General features: G+C 47.2%; 1 long non-coding RNA gene across 2 annotated transcripts; it reads left to right on the forward strand.

Moving 5' to 3' along the window:
* The first annotated feature begins 11,055 nt into the window (after positions 1–11,055).
* LOC121834222 lies at positions 11,056–16,656 on the forward strand. Of its 2 annotated transcripts, none has more exons than XR_006077130.1 (3): positions 11,056–11,169; positions 14,026–14,169; positions 16,635–16,656. It is a non-coding gene; the product is annotated as an uncharacterized LOC121834222 (long non-coding RNA). The 2 variants fall into 2 exon arrangements; XR_006077129.1 differs by having other exon boundaries at positions 11,063–11,169; positions 14,008–14,169.
* The last annotated feature ends 1,067 nt before the right edge of the window (positions 16,657–17,723 follow it).

Genomic DNA, 17,723 nt, shown 5'->3' on the forward strand with positions numbered 1-17,723 from the left:
GAATGACGTCATCGGGAAGCCATGCATCAATAGTAACAGATGGGCCAGTTGGTACATGATTGCTTTTGAAAAAATGCGTCCCGAGACAGCGACAGAGTAAGGGAGCCAACACGAAGCGCTTCGTGTTGTCTCCCTTACTCTGTCCCTGTATTGCGGCGCATTTTGTCAAAAGCCATGCATTATGACGTCAAAATAATCTCCAACTAATTTTTGCAGGGAAACTACTTTTGCACAAAGACCACGTGGCATGACGTCAAGTGATCTTTGCACGTGAGATAGTCGGGTACGGATCATGGAATTTGGTGTAGAGGTGATGTTACCGTTGGACCACCTCAGTTTCCCCGCTAAATTCAACGGGAAACTTGCGGATGGATGGAGGTACGGACAAAACTTTGTGATTGGGGTGGCGTTAAAAAGTCTTTCATGCTTTCAAAATCATATTCACGAAGTTCACGTAAGCTAGGGGATATCACATCATTATTAAAATTTGTTAAGGTGTTTAGTAGCGTTTGTAAGGTCAGTTTCACCATTTGGGAGCGGTAATCTGTGTGAGTGTTTTTCGTGTTTTTTCCCGCGTGATGCTAAATTGAACAAAAACGATTATTATCTAAATTATTTTTTTTTTCATCTTGACCGTCAAGCCTGCATCGAAATGTTAAGTAATTATTAAAAACCACAATGCGTCAAAACGTTTGTGTATGTGGAAATCGTAAGGCAGGCGACACTAATGCCTGAGCGCTCTCTAGTGCAATAAGAATAATTTATGTAAATTGGTTTTCGTAAATTTCCGAGTTACGAATGCTGAAATGTTTCTACTTACTTGCACAACACTTAGAAGAGGAATGAGCTCATATAGTTGGCTACTCATTTCATGTGGAACCAGCTCAACACAGGAAGAAGGAAAGGAGCTAAGAAAAGGCCTCCGACCACTGCACTAGAGTGTACTAGAAGGAACGAGTGGGACGAGCTACAGGCTCCGCTCATGCTTTCAGTTGCACCTCAAAATGCGGAAACCAACAGGTGGACCCAAACCACTTCAATCGCAGCGCCACCTTCGTAGAGTGTAGTAGAAAGGACTGAGTGAGACGACCGAAGCGTTTTTCCGGCGACGCCGCTTGTGAACGATCTTGGCGTTGGAAGGCAACGCGTTTTTCATGAGAACCGGCTAATCCGAACCGCTTCGCGCGTAGTGCCCGAGAGGGCGCTACTAGCGAAGGGGCTTGGATTATTCGGTTTTTTGTCACATGCGGAGGTACCTAAATAGCACTACGGTCGCCCCACTCTGTCCTTGTAGTACACTCTAACTGTACTACCAACTATTTATTCAATCCTCCACTTCTTCCACCTGTGTTGTTCTCTTTCTTCTTTTTTATTAATCATTTATTGTCCCATTCTTCTTATATCTATTGAGCAAGTGCATCGGCGCCCTGCAGAAAAATATTTTTTCTTTATGTTCCAAGGCAATTGAAGGGTTAAAGGCATGTACAACATACCCTTGACATGTGGGCGCTGCTATATCAGTCGAACTAAATCCCATTAATGTTTTAAAAGTTGCGCAAGGAGTGTCGATGCAAGAGGCACGTGCTACGTGTAGCCTTTGGGAAGATCATGGCGGCACAGCGCTCCACTGAGCTAGATCTCAGACCATAGAGTTATTCTAATGTACGCTAGAGGTTCAAGTGGTGCTAGTGTGCTGACGCAAATTGAAGCAGACAGCAACCAGTCGAAAATTGACTTCCGGTAATGCATTTCTATGGAAAAAAAGTGAGTGCATTTTCTCCCAGCGCTCGGTCATAAGAGCAGATATCCCGAATAATTTGTACATGCTAGGTAGCTCGGAACATTTCACAGACAGGCCGACGAAATAATTCGTCAGTTATGGCGTTTTTCTTTCAAATTCACCGCATTAAAAAACAGTGCTAAAACGGCTTCGTACCTGTATTTATGCGCACTGTCGGACACTGTTAGCACGAACACGACGTCGGCGCTTTTCAGCATGAGGGATATTGCCGCGCGCAGGGTCACGGACTTGTGGAAAGTTCTCGTTTATTCTTGCTGCGGACATATCTTCTATCGTTTATCCCTGCTTTTGTTGTTCTAGAAAGTGCTCGTTCATTCTCGCCCCGAGCGCGCTACGCGCGAACCTTCTCCGCCGAATCTTCGAGATAGTTACTCTCTCTGGATAAGAGGCCGCCCGCGACCTTGTCGAGTCAGTCTCGCCCCAGCGTTTGAACCTGCGGTTACGCCGACTTCGCCGCCCGCGACGCTCTGTAATTATTTTCTGTACCCTTTTATTTTCGGGCACAAGTTCGCCCCATTAAATGTTTCATTTCTTCAGTATCACCGCCTCATTCATTGTCATTCGTGACATTTTGGTGGAGGTGCTGGGTAGCACCTTATGCCTCTTCGCCGTACCCCTCCGAGGACCCGTTCGGCAAGCCACACTCCAAGACGACCTTTTGTAGAAGAGGCAGGGCCCCGAGCAAGCCAGCGTCTCCATGGACAACCCCCAGAGCTTGGTCCACTGCCGGACAAGGCAAAGAAGCCACCGAAGCCGACGATGAACTCCACGGCCCAGCCGACGAAAAACCCCCAAGCAGCACCGTCCTACGTCTTCCTCTCTGCGGTTCCCCGTGTGCCGACGCCGTTCCACGGTGAAATTCACGAGGACGTAGAAGTCTGGCTGCAGCACTACGAACGTGTGGCCCGCCACAACGCGTGGACGGCAGAACAGCCCCTCCAAAACATTTACTTCGCACTGGAGGGAACGGCAAGACAATGGTTTGAGAACCACGAGGCTTCCCTCACAACGTGGGAGACATACGTGGAGGAGCTAAAGCACACCTTCACAAATCAGCACCGACGTCAACGAGCCGGGGACATCCTTTAAAGAAGGTGCCAAGATCTGAACGAGAGCGTGACAAGCTCCACTGAAGATGTACTGCGCCTGTGCACCCGTGCCGACCCTGGAGCTGCCGAAGACAAGAAGCTGCGCGTCCTCATGAGAGGCGTGAAAAGCGAAATGTTTGGCGGCCTCGTTCGCAATCCACCGGCGACCGTGGATAAATTTGTTGCTGAGGCAACGAACATTGAACGAGCACTGTCCGCCAGGGCGAGTCATTATCAGAGACTCACCGGCGTAGCTGACACCTGATCCCTTCCATCTTCCCTCCCTGACCTCGGCGAAGTCGGCATTGGGAACCTTCGGGAGGTCATTCGGGATGTGGTTCGAGAAGAACTGAAGCGGTTGCTCCCTTCTCCAGAACGACCCGCCGCTGTTTCAATCGCCGAGGCTGTTCGCGAGGAGGTACACCGGGCCCTCTTGCCAGGGGTCCCCGTCGCAGTGGCTCCCGAACAGCCGGTCCTGACCTACGCCGCCGCCGCCAAGAGAGCACCTCCCGTCACAGGACACTACCAGCCAGCTCCCAGACGTGAGGCACCAGCGCCGCAGTATGCTCCACGCCCTGAGCAGCGTGGTGCGAGGAAGACCGACGTTTGGAGGACGGCCGATCGACGCCCCCTGTGCTACCACTGCCCAGGCAGCACAAGATATTGTGCCGACATTGCTCTCAGCATGGTTAAGGTGGCCCCATATGGGCCCAGCTTGACCAGTCTAGAGCCAGCATTCATGATGCCGGCACTAAACTAGCTACATGACGGCTACATTGGCCGTTTCTGCCAGCGTCCAACCAATATTGCGGCATCCCGGCTACATGACGGCAACATTGGCCGTTTCTGCCAGGTTACAAAGGATATTGCTGCATCCCGGCTACATGACGGCAACATTGGCCGTTTCTGCCAGCTTCCAAAAGATATTGCTGCATCCTGGCTACATGACGGCAACATTGGCCGTTTCAGCCAGCTTCCAAAAGATATTGCTGCATCCCGGCTACATGACGGCCACATGAAGGCAACATTTGCCGTTTCTGCCAGCTTCCAAAATATATTGTTGAAAATATATGAAGTTCTATATCAGGCTTTGTTTTGCAACCACCGAATGACGGCACTGCACCAGCCAAGTCGCGGCAACATCGCCGGGATTCTTCCATATGTACTAGGAATATTTAGACACATAAGCATTTTTGCCTATAAAACCTTAACCACCAGACTTTACAACCTGAATTGATTGATGTTTCTTTCATCTTCGAGCGCTGCTCTTAGGCGTCCGTTTCTGGCTTGAGCGCCGTTGCCGTCGGTGTAGCAGTAAAGCGTCGGTGTAACACATTTTCGTGACGCGCCACAAAAAGGCGTTACGGCGACGTGTTACGTAACGCGTCACGAAAAAGTGTTACGCGACGCCGACGCGTTACGCGACACGTCACGAAAACGTGTTACGCGACGCCGACGCGTCACGAAAAAGCGTTATGTGGAAACGTTACGCGACGCCGAGGCGTCACGAAAAAGCGTTACGCGACGCCGAGGTGTCACAAAAAAGCGTTACGCATACGCGTTACGCGACGCCGAGGCGTCACGAAAAAGCGTTACGCTGACGCCGAGGCGTCGTGGAACGCATCTTCATAACGTTTTTTTGGGACGCCTCGGCCTCGGCGTTGCGTAACGCTTTTTCGTAACACCTTGGCGTCGCGTAAGGCGTCCGCATAACGCTTTTTCGTGACGCGTCGGCGTGATGCTTCTTCGTGACGCCTCGGCGTCGCGTAACACTTTTTCGTGACGCGTCGGCGTAACGCTTGTTTGTGACACCTCGGCGTCGTGTAACGCGTCGGCATAACGCTTTTTCGTGATGCGTCGGCGTAGCGCTTTTTCGTGACACGTCAGCGTCGCGTAACGCTTTTTGGTGACGCTTTTGCGTCGCGTAACGAAAAAGCGTTACGCCGACGGCGACCGTAACGGTAGCCATAACGCGTCGGCGTGACGCGTCGCCGTCGGCGTAACCGCGCGGTGCATTATGGGAAACGCGCCATAATGCACCGCGGTGCCGCGCGTGTTGCATTATGGGACGTCTCCCACAATGCACCAAGCGGGAGGGAGGAGGAGGAGAAGGGGGAGGAGGGAGGAGGAGGAGGGACAAGGATGAAAAAGAGGCAGGAGGAAGAGGGCTCCCCCCTGACAGCTCCCCCCGCCTCCTTTCTACCCACGTCACTGGTGTATGAAAATCTCAAAATAACCCGCTGTTACTGAGCCCCGCAACTCGACCAAAGCTTCAGACCAAAAGAAAAAAAAAAAATGGAAATACAAATAATTTTTAAGCAAAACATAAAAACTCAAAACAAATACCCACTAAATAATTAAGATATTGCATATCCTCACATAGAAAAAAAGTCAAGTTAAATTAAGATGTCGAACACCCTGTTCCTCTTTTTTTTCTTTTTTGCACATAAGTTGACGTAGATTTCAGTCAGCAAACAAAGGTTATCAAGGAACGTATACACTCCGAGCGGGAACTATAGGGGGCGCTTTGAAAAATGCGCGTAGCGCCGCTAGCGGAGGAGCTGGCGTTCGACAGTGAGGCAGGCTCAGCAGCCTGCGGCGCCTTTTCGCGTGCGAAGCTGTGGCAGCGGAAGCGCGCAAGGACGGAACTTTTGCATTTTGAGCCGATACGTTGAGGGTGACGTTGCATGAGTGCAGGGGCAGTCCTAAGAAGGGCATTTACCTATTCTGCACTTCTTATATATTGAGTCTGAGTCGTCAATAGGGATAATTTCTCTAGTTGCGGTCAAAAAAGGGGTTTGGGCAATTTTCTGAAAAGCAAGATGGCCGCCACCATAATTGCTCTGAGTGGGAAATTTGTTTCGCTAGTCGTTTTAAAGTTGGTGGGAGGATGATATTAGGAGGCGAGTGAGATGTTCACTAAATTAGAGCACTAAGTGGGCCAAGTTTTATTAAGACAGCAGGTGTGAAAGTTATGGTTCGAACGAATAAAGTAATAAAGCTGTCAGGAATATCCTATAATGGACCCAAAATGTTGTGTTATAACCGGGCTGTGCGAAGTGCAGATTTAGACACGCAGGTTCTTGGACATGAGCGTAACTTGACACAACAGTTATAATAGCAAAAATAGGTGGCATAGGGAAACCAGGTGGAAATTTGGTTTGGGCATCGTAACTGAATGGGAAACGGTTTTGGCCGTGAAAGGGCTGTCAAGAGAATACCACTCGTCGTGGAGTATGGAGATTTACAGGTAGGAAGGGACTAGTGCACTGTACTTCCAATTGAAACAACTTTACGGAAGGTGGCTTCAAAACCGAGAAAACCAAGTTGCCGGGCAACACACGGTTTGGCCGTCAAAGGCTTTTGCGGTGAGCTGTTGTGTAGTAATCTGGCTGTGCGAGGTGCTGATTTTCGGCCCACATGGTACTTGGACAACCGTAACTTGACAAAACACTTATTATACCTAAAAAAGGTGGCATAGTTTAACCAGGTGGAAATATTTTTGGCCGGCGTAACTAAATGGGAAACGTTTTTGACCGTCAAATGCTGTCAAGAGAATACCACTCATCATGGCTGGGAGGTGCACACTTTACAGGTAGGACGGATCAATGAACGGTACTTCCAGTTCGAACAACTTTGCGATAGGTGGCTCTAAAGCCAAGAAAAGAAATTGTTATCTACACAACTCGGGGTGTCAGCGTTTCCACATCCAAAAGGAGGCTGAGCAAAAAAGAAAGCACACCACATAAACTTCCATACTCAATCGTCGATTGTCCAGTGATCCCAAGTTTCATTGTAGTTTTCCTTAGATTCATATTTTTCACTTTTTGAACCGTTCGAATCTTTCTTCATGAAGTACAGACTGCGTGCCATGCTGGTCCGGAAATATCATCGACACGTACGATGGGGACGAAACTTCTTTCGAGGGCATTCCTTCAACGAAATTCGCACTGCATACCCGAGAGTGTGGAATGGCCTTTCAGTGCGAGCTGAGATATGTAGGCGTTACTGGTACGAAAACAAACGCAAAGCGCAAAGCGGCAGTGTAGAATATGTCAGCCGTGCCGACACAGTGGCAGACATGATCGGGAGACCAAATTTCTCGCGTCGTACGGCATGGGTCCATCGCGGTCGCTGTCCCACAAAACATCGTCGAGGTGAAAAACTGTGAAACTGCGTCCCCACGAGATACGACGCATTAATATTGGAGCACTTAACGACGCGGCAGTTAAGGCTGTCAACCCAGCGCAACCGCACCGCTCCGACTTCAATGCGTACCAACGTACGCGCGGCGTGGTTTCGTTTCGCTCCGGCTCTCACTGCCTACCTTCGGTAACGGCCGCGCGGCGGCGCGCCGGTCGCGTCGCACGGAGTGAATAGCAGGAGAGGAAGCTGGGACATTATGTCTGCTCGCCCAAAAAATTGACTTCAAACTGCGTAGAGAACAAGATAACTCCAGTAATGGCTGGCCACGGTAGCGACACCGGCCACCGAAATATAAGCTGCAGTAGAGTTAGGTCCGAAACTATATGCCGCAGTCATATACTTGTCCGATCCAAAGCCACAGCCAATTTAAAGTCTAATCCAAAGCCACAAGCAGCTTCTGGAGTCTGGATTCTTTTCCGTCCCGTCCGTGCAGACAAAGGCCTGTTTGAACCTTCAACGTGCGTGGGTCAAATCATTGTTTAGGTAAGTTTTCTCGATTTCATATTCATAATGCATGCCCGAAAAGTATCATCTACATGTGCTGGATGATCTTCCGAGCACCGTCGCTTACGTTGCCACCGTAATTCGGATGATATTTAACTTTTTTCGACGCTTGAGCGGTCTCCGCGATTTCGTGTCGCGCCGCAGTTCTGAGGGATGCTGGCTGCCTGCGGGAAACGATCGCTATCGCTTGTGGAGGCTGTTCGTTCAAGCCTTGCGTAAATGCAAGTCGCTATCTCGAGAATCCCGTGAATGTTCTGCGATACCGGAGCACTGCAGAGACGCTGATCAGATTGTTTCGAAAGTTCGCGTTGCTATCGGCGAGCCCTTCGGACACGCTGTAAGTGCCAGGCGCGCTAAACTGAGCTGTGCTGTCAAACGCTTGGACACGGATCTTAGAACGAACGCCTTGAATGTGTTCGGGACGGCGACACGCGTGAAGAATTGGATGGTTTTTACTTTGACGTGTCGTCTCGTCCTTTCTCACGCTTGCGACAGCGTATCTTGGTCAGCGCGCGCTGGCTTTTTGAGCTGCGTCTAGCGGGATGGCGCGGTTGGGGTGCTGGTGTTTAGCGGGTTTCAGCGGGTTGTTAGAACACGCTCCAAGCTGAGCGTCGTCGTAGCGCTCGCGTACGGCGTGTGCCCCGCGCCGGCCTGCTCTGCGTGTCGTCGGTGTTCAGGCGCGCGGGCCTAGAGTTGCTTAAAAGTGTTGACAGGACCCTGTTAAGCTCGTCACTTCCGTTGTTTTCTCCCTTACGGGCCCTGCATATATGTCTAGCCTTGCGAGCCACCCAGAGTACTACTACTGCAGCTAATGAAGATTATTATTGTTTGCCTTAATGACGTTTTAGTTTACCCCGGTCGTATTCGTGACTTCTAGAACCCGGGGGTGCACACATACTTTACATGGCTGAGGAAAGAGGTTATACGTAAGCAGTGATAGAGTGCAGGCGAGCTCGTAATTAATCGACATCTTGTAAACCCTGAGATGTTCGTTCGTTTTTTTAGCGTTCCCCATATCAGGGTTTACAAGATATAGGTTATACGATTTGATTAAAATGCTCAAGAAAGTTGCAGTGTAAAAATCGCACACCTGGCAGCTGCTCTCGCTTGTATAGTGGACAGCTCGCAATGAAAACTCACACGTCTGTCCCTTTTCGCACTCCGAAAACGGAAGCTTTGCCATGGTCAGCACATTAACATTCTGTGGTGCTTAGCTGGTGGGGGCAGTAATGTAGGAAGGGGGGCGGCAAGCAAACAATTTTCAAGATGCAATTGCTTCCCCCCCCCCCCCCACCCCCCCACGCACACACACACAGATGTTCAAAACTTCCGCTGCTGCCGCACCCAGCCATGACATCTATCGTCTACTTACGAACGTGCACATCATTCTATTAAAAAAAAAAAAAATCTACAGTAACAAATGGCAGGGGACCAGTGGCATACCAACTTGTTTTTGAGTGAGGGGGCAAACGACACCCCCCCCCTCCCCCCCCCCCCCCCCCCCCGAGCCGGGGGTGCGGTGCCGCCGGCCAGTGTTTGCCCTGCCCTGTGGCGACTGTTTAAGGGGGGGGGGGGGGGGGGCTGCAAAACACATTCCTTGCCCCCCCGGTTGGTACGCCCATGCTAGGGACTTCTCAAGCATTCCCTCATCTATTAGTGTTGAAAATCTTCAGAAGACGTGTATAGTCTTGTGCTGAGGTCATGAGGGCAGTGGCATAGGAAAGGGGGGTTCTTTTTTTTAATAATATTGTTTACTGGAAATGACTGATTTTCCTGCAGCCCCCCCCCCCCCCCTTTTCCTATGCCACTGCCCCCATCACCTAAGCACAAGACAATACACGTCAGAAATTGCACGCTGCTCTAGTTTCTTTTTTTTTTCTTTCGTCAATAAAAATATTTAACCCCTACCAAAAAAATTATCGCCAGAACTTTTTTTCTTTTCTTTCCTTTTTTTTTTTTTTGGGGGGGGGGGGGGGGTGACGTGTTTGGGATTCTCAAAGTTTTGGAGTGGGTACAAGATACCCACCCCTTTCCCCTAACCCCTCCCTCCCCCTGCGACAAACACATACACATACATGGATTGCCTGTGTCCGATCCCCGTGGCGTGAGTACCGTTTAATCTGAAGTGCACCACCCAATGCTAATTAATTTTGTTTTAATAGAAGCAAAAACATTTGCTTGAAATTATTATAATTCTGAAACCAGAACCACCAATATTTTTATAAACTGGTCGAGGCTCAAAGCCAGTGTCATTCACAACACAAAGTTGAGAACTTCTAAACCACACTGTTCATAGCGCGACAAAATCGCACCACACGCGAAGTGCAGATAAATAAAATCCAACACACTCAACGGCTTCGTGCCAACGCCTTCGTGCCCTAATCTCCTAGTACCCCCGTACAGCGTCCGCGCCTCCGCACGCAATCCACACTCCCACTAGAGTCTACTCAGACACTTTGAGTGCGGATAAGAATCCAACACAATCCGCACTCGGAGTGCGGATAAGATTCCAAAATTATTCACACTCGGAGTGCGGATTAGAATCCACCACTATCCACACTCGGTGTGCGAATAGGGACAGCCACAAGCCAACTCCCACACCTGCCAGGCGCTCTCGCTTGTACAGTGGAGACACATTCAAATCAAGGAGATCCAGCTTTGAATGTGAAGGCTTCCTACTTCAACTTTTAAATACTTGAGGTTCTGTTCAAATTGAAGGGAGTCTCTTAAAGCATTTTTGGAACCATGTCCAAAACCCAGTGCTGGGTACAATTTTAGTCTAAAAGGCTGGTCCACACTGTTGCTACCCGCTACGACTGAGTCTGACAAAACCAGTCTTCAAGCCTCTTGTGACAGCTTATGATCGTGCTGCGCAGCAGCAATGTTATTCGTAAGCAACTTAAAACCCTGTTTTGTTCAACTTGGTCATAGTCGGTTGCAACAGTGTGAACCAGCTTTAACACCTTAGGTGAATGTAATCAACAGTAGCTTCAGGATAAACTTGCGCATTGTACTACCCCAAAGTATTTTGACAACATCTCCGGTGTTGATTCTTGATTTCTATCTCAGCACTACAGAACACGTCAAAAGGCTTGTTGATTGCTGTGCATGTGCCTATCAAGCGAGCTGTGCTATTTTTAGGTGGTGTTTAATTTGTTTTGAAGTTCCCTGGATTTTTTAAGAGACCGGTAGGTATCTAAGCTCCATATGCACACTGTTCTTAATACAATTACTTCATGCAGAATTTAATCTTTCTTATTTGGTTGAGTTTAATGGTGGTGTCGTCATGGTCTTTGCACTGTCGACGACAAGAGAAGCGTCATGTTGCACTTGTTCTTTTGTTGATCCGTGAAGCAAGTTCTGGTTTCTTTTTTGTTCCAGAATGTCAGTCTGAGTCTTGTTCATGATGTTGCAGGAAGTCTGTATGATGACGAAAAAACTGCAGGTGACTAGAAGCTGCCGAAGAGCTGCCAGTCCGGATGGCAGCTATCAACACGGCAAGGGCCTGCAGGCGCATCAGCCCTCCCCCCGTTCCTCTACTGCCATTGGAGACAGGATGCTTTGTAAAAGGTGAAACAGGGCCCTTGCACTCCTTCCACAGCGCCCTGCTGGATTTATCTCACATTTTGATTTTCAAAACAAACAACATTACAAACTGTAAAATACCGAACAAACGCCCACTCTAAATTGGAGATAATCATAGAGAGCTGGGGGTTGAGCACTTGGTAGGTACGATAGTTGGTAAGTGTTCATGGTCCCTTGCTTGCTCTGTGCACGGAATTACGAATAGCTGCATTTGCGGAGCTAGTTAATTATGCAAACACAAAAAAACAAAGCGTGACCTTTTTTTGTTTCTTTTTTTTACAAAGAAGCATTCTGAAAAGTGTTCGATTAGCATTTGCTGTTACTAAAGCCTTCAATTTACTCTTCGGAGTTAGAACAAAAGAGCAACCCATCTTTTCTTGTACACCACTTTCTATGGCAATAAAAAGAAAGCTGGGGCGGGGGGGGGGGGGGGGGGGGGGCAGGGGCAGGCAGGCAGGCAGGTGCAAATTGCTCTGTGTTAGCGCACCGCGTAGTTCTGAACTTCTTTTGGTCTCGGTTTGAGTTTGGGTTTTGGCATGTCAACCACGCAGTTGCTACAGTGCATCTTTTTTGTACGAGGATTGCAGTTGAGGGAGTTGAATTGGGATTGCCGAGCATGGGAGGCACATTCACATCTCTTTACTTTCGGGTTACCCTGCACTGCCGGAAGGCATTATTGCAGGGGGGGTGAGGGGAGGGGAGGTATGTAGTCAGTCGTGAAGGTAGAAATACGCCCGTGCATATGTACAAAAAAAAAAAAAGAAATGCAGGCACACAGGTAAACACATTCAAAAACAAAAACGAGCCCAGAATAAGTTAAAAGCCACATTGGTTGCTCACATTCTATAGTCGGTGACAGGTCAATAAGGAAGTGGAAGCTGCTCCCACCTTTTTCCACTATAGCAGACTGAACCCTGGAGAGGAGGCGCCCTCCTTTCCAGCGTTTGCTCTGCTAAAGGGGAAAGAGGTGGGAGGAGCTTTCACTTCATTCTTGACCTGTCACCGACTATAGGTACCTGCCAACGTTCCATGTTTTTGGACGTAAGCTAACACTTTGACCAGTAGGATGAATTGGGCTGTTGTATATTGGGTGTATCAAGGAGGGGCCAGGCTCTTTAAATCGACTGAAAATTCGGTTTCTTAACCTATCGCACTACGACTTTGTGCAGCGTTGCTCAGGGATGGTGCATATTTTTTTGTAAAATTTGCAAAGAGCGAACTTACCTGAGGAAAAAGTAAAGAAAGAAAAAGGCTTAGCTCCTATGGAAATGCGAAAAAGCCAAAGGTCTTCAAACAATATGGCGCCGTTTCACTAGAGAGACAAAAGATGGCGCAAGGGGTCACGACGCCAACTGCGCCAATGTACGAGCATACGGCGTCAAAAGCTGGTGTCTTTAGCAGACAATCTTTTCGACTCAAAAGTGGCACAAGCTTTTCTGATATCAGTTGCCAATGCATTATTTTATTATCCTTACTGATAAAACATATTGAATGGACACATAATCGATTAGAAAAGTGGTTTGTTGGGATATTTTGGCTGTTTTTTTCGGAGTACCGATGTCATCTGCTTTGCAGTTCCTTGTTGTTACCGCGCCTGTTTTTGTTTCTGCGACTGTCGCCGCCTGCGGAATGCACTCTACTTTTGAGTTAAAAAGATTGTCTGCTAAAGACGCCAGCTTTCGGTGCCGTATGCTCGTTCGTTGGCGCAGTTAGCAATGTGGCCGCTTGCGCCATCTCTTGTCTCCGATGCGAAATGGTGCCGTATTGTTCGAAAACCCTTGCCTTCGCCGCATTTCCATAGGAGCTAAGCCTTTTTCTTTCTTTACTTTTTCCTCAGGTAAGTTTGCTCTTTGCAAATTTTACAAAAAAGTGCACCATCTGTGGGCAGCGCTGCAGAAGTCATAGCGCGATAGGTTAAGAAACCGAATTTTCCGGTCAATTTAAAGGGCCTGGCCACTCCTTGATACACCCAGTAGTTACCACATATGTGTGCAGGTCACTCATGCAGTTGTTAATGACCATTGGTACCCAACTCAACCTCGTGCAGGGTTTCTATGAAGTGGAAAAATGGTAATGTTGAGGAAGTTGGCGATTGCAAAAGCCTGAAGATTTCCACCCTAATCACCATCGATCAGGGATATTCAGCATTTCTTTGTCTGAATGTCAGCAAAAGACACGTGTGGTGTGACACATAAACCTTCCTACTCAGGAACTCAGCCAGCTTGCCAATGTAGATCTCTGCTTGGAAACTATAGAGTCTTGGGAGAATCCAGAGATACAATTTAATCTCGAAGTGTATGAAAAACACAAACTTCTGTACTCTAAATGAAGTGCTGCTGCTTATGGCAGTGCTGCTTATGGCAGTGCTGCTTATGGCAGATTTGTGGAATGGTTTCATAGTGCAACAGGTTGTCTCTAGAGCTACCCATTTGCTCCTGAATGGACTTTCCATGGGATTTTTCGACAGGCTGTGAACATCAAGGCTATTGAGGTAGTTTCTGCTGCGGGGAAGAGAATATCCCTCAGCTTGACTGTCCACAGAAGCTTTAGCAGCCAGTATTTTGGATGTTGCATGAGCAATGACGTTTGCCTTTAGCTCATATTTTTTGCCACAAGTTGTCAACCAACCGCCAGGGTTGTCTCATCCGACAGCAGGACATGCCGGCTACTGTGGCGTCATTTAATGCTGTCGCTTAGAGACCACCTTTAATGAGTGGGTGGTATAGAATGCTAGAACGCGGAGGTGCATTCCAGACACCATGCTGTTGCATCTGCTGCTGGGAAGTTCTGATTGTTTCTTATTGCAGTCATTACAATTTTCAGATTGTTTCTTTTCTTCAGTGGGAGCTCATGAAGGTGGCACTGTGCACAGAGGGACAGAGTGGCTGACAGTGAGCTGCCCAGGACAACCTGCTGGCTCTCGTGACCATCTCCGAAAGCCTTTGGATGGGCTAATTGACAGGCATGCCTGGACATTTATAAACTGTAAACACAATCTAGACTACCTTTGAATTACGCCTTGGTCTAACTGCTGTTGCCAGGATACTGTGTTTGGCTGCTAGAATTGACCTGGATATGCTAAGCGGCACATGTTGCCAAGTAGAGACACGCTGAGACGCTTGTCCACAAACTGCGCTTCCCAGTCCATGAGCCACCAAAGACCCAGCCAAAGAGATCCCAAGTCAAGTCAAAGTTTTCTGTTAATCTTGCTAGTAGCAGCGTCGTAGTCGTTAATTAAAATGTCGGCGTTGCCCCGCTCATTGCGGCACACCGAGCAAAGCAGAGCGAAAGAACGGAGATAAAGACTACCAAAAGTGACGTCATTAGCAGGGTCCGACAACCCTTGCTTGCCAATAGGCTGACTTGGGGATGCCAACGATGATGTCACAAAGCTTTGGACAGGTTACATGTGGAAGAAAGGCTCAGTGCATGCCCTGCTATAATTGCTGCACATATTGTTAAAATAAAGGCAGTTTACAATGTCTTTTGCCCAAGTTTAGTGCGATTACTGAATTAACGAGCCAAAATGCTATGTAAGTCTGCTCCTAACTCAGATTTCTTACAAAGTGCTTCAAGCTCCCTTTAATGCTAGTTTGACTTATTTGCACAAGCCTGTGCCAGTGCACAAACTAGAGCCTATACATTGCTGTACTATTTTACATTTAATGCACTGCCAAAGGAAAAGGTTCAGATACAATTAAGTCCAAGCAGCTAAACCATTAATTTGAATGTGACATACAGTAGACTCTCATTATTTCAAACTCAAAGAGGCCCCGAATTTTGCATGAATTATCAAAAGCTCAAATTATCAGAAGTTCAACTAAATATGTTGCAAGATAAATTATGATTTTCTATATGGATGGCTACACATACAAAACAGATATTTCATGATTTCCTCTGCACAGGCCCATTAATCATAAGCTGGTATGCCATTCATGAAACATTGGTAAAATGTATGACACAAGTTTATTCAACCCTCAAAAATGTTGTTTATCAGGGACTGTTTAGACAGCACATGACACCTTAAAACAAAATTAAGTTTGTTCAACCAGAAAAAAGTTGTCTATTAGGGACTGTTAAGCAGGGACCCATGAGTAATGGAAACGGGCATTGTGCTGCAGTTTCTATAGCAACTTGTGTGAACACTGCAATATAAAGCCATGCCGCCACATCACAGCATCCTTGCAAATTGATATGGAAACTGCCGCGCGGCGCCCGTTTTTGCCGTTCATGTGTCCTCTGCTTCAGAAACGTATATAGAGATAGTTTAACCATTCATTTGGATGTATAGAAGGCAAATGAGGAGGCGCCTTTCGCTTAAGGTGGGCTGGGCATGTTCCAGAGCATTTTCACAAATTCGTATGTGGCCAACCAGCAGCCGCGCATAATATCCTGGCAGTGGTTGTGAGAAACAAAATTAATGAGCTCGTCGGAGTAACTCTCGGTGACTGGGGTGCAGTGATGTTTTGATCGTGGTCATGCAAAATCACGGTGGAAGATATAGAAAATATCAAAAACGTGCGCAACCTGCTGAACGATTGACGTATTCCGTACACCAGGCGTCGAAGCGATCAGACTCCATTTGAGCAAAACAGAAATCAAGCGGAACATTAGTTTCCTACATCTACTTGCATAACCATAATCGAAACAGTGCATGCACCATACTTTCAACCATGGAGAGTTACTACATTTAACTCCAATGCACTTATCAAAACTGTTTCTCGCTACCATAGCTAGGGGATTATTTTCAGCTTCTCGTTGGCCAAGAGAGATTGTCGAACCCTCTATCTGCGTCTGATGCAGGCCTTGGCTCTGCTTGCTCCTTTCATATACCAAGATCTATATGTACGGCTCTGCTCTGCTTTAGCCCTGTAGAGTGTGCTTTTTACTGAGCACCAGTGCACCGCAGGAAAACAAAGTCTGTGAAAGCAAGCTTCACAGGTGCTGCTTCTCCGCAGTGCACCGGTGCTCGGAAAGAAGTGAGCTCAACAGGGCCGCGAGAATAAAAAGTATGAATTACACGAAAACGTCGTTCAAATTAAGCGGCTAATGAATACATTGAAAACGTAGCGGGACAGCCCAAGTTTTAGAAATCTGTTTGACTTAACCAGAGGTATTAAATCTCCGAGTTTGAATTATCGTGAGCCTACTGTATACTCTAAAGGAGATATGGCTCACTTGATTGTGCTTAATATCACTGAACGGTTACGCAAATTTTAATTTGCTAGTTTTATTTCTCAAGCACTTGTTGTGTTGGGTATTCAAATCAATGCAAATTTTTACTTTGGTTCAATTTATGGGAGTTTTGTTTTATATATCATGTGCAGTAGAAAGGTGGGGAGCTGGGCTAGGTAGTAAACACGTTGCTTGCTGATGTTAACCATGTATGTCATATACAGCTTGTTGTGATTGTGTATCGATTTCGAATCCTCTTCTGCTCTTTATTTCAGGCTGCTCTTATATGCACCATGAAGATATTGAAGAGGTCTCCAATTGAAGGACAACTATAAGTACAAGCATGGAGGGGCATCTAGATGGCGAGCGCAAGGACAACTGTAATGTAAAATTTCTCCCAACTTAAAGCAAGGCATGCCTTCTTCCAATAAAGGCATTGTGGCAAAACTTCTTAATTGGTTCGTTTGTTCAGCTGTCATCTCTACGAACAGCTGATCTCACACAAACAAAACCCTGGCAATGAGTAGTAGAGGTTGTGTGCTCTTTTTCTTGTTGAACTCTTGTTGTTTTGTGTAAGGATAAAAAATTATACAGGTTAGTATATTGAATGACAGAGCGGAGCCACGCGCTTGGGGAAACACTACTCCTCCAAAGCAGGATGGCGCGAGCGCTTGACCCGATATCTTTTTTTTTTTTTTTGCAGGAAAAGTAAGTTTCGTTTTTTGTACAATGGTAAGAATTCTGGGGAAGTATAAATGATATACTTTGGTTATGGTGCCTGAATGAGTCTCCCACTGGTGTGTTGACACTAATGAGTGGTAGGGGCGAAAAAAGAAAGCACGGTTTTTAGTAAGGGGCATGCTTACATTAGAATCTTATCGTGTTATTAGCAGAGCACCGGATGAGAATAAGGTGCCTGCTCCAAATGTTCATCTTCCTGTCCCAAGATGGACTTTTGGCTTCTCCAGAGGCTGCCCCAAAATGACACGAACCAGTCACATCACTGCGTAATATCATAGCCCTGTCTCATCACTGCACATGACTGAAGGAAAGAAAGCGACGAGATACGTCCACACCATCGCTTGAACTTGGCGCTAAAGGAGCGCGAGAATTCTCGTCTGCTGTTTGAAAGGAAAGGCGCCAGAAATGGCGCACTCTCGCAGGAAACGCGCCCTCGTAGTCAGATTCTGCGCATCCCTTAGCAAAAACTAAGACGATCGAAATATACCACATTCTAATTTGAGTGTATTTCAAGTACACCTCATAATTGTAAATAAACAAAAAAATATAGACCGAAAATATACACTTATTGTTTTTTAACTTAGTACTAAAATATATTTCTGAAACTCTTTTTAAAATACCTA

This window comes from Ixodes scapularis, unplaced genomic scaffold, assembly GCF_016920785.2.
Source record: "Ixodes scapularis isolate PalLabHiFi unplaced genomic scaffold, ASM1692078v2 ptg000729l_1__unscaffolded, whole genome shotgun sequence".
Classification (NCBI taxonomy): domain Eukaryota; kingdom Metazoa; phylum Arthropoda; class Arachnida; order Ixodida; family Ixodidae; genus Ixodes; species Ixodes scapularis.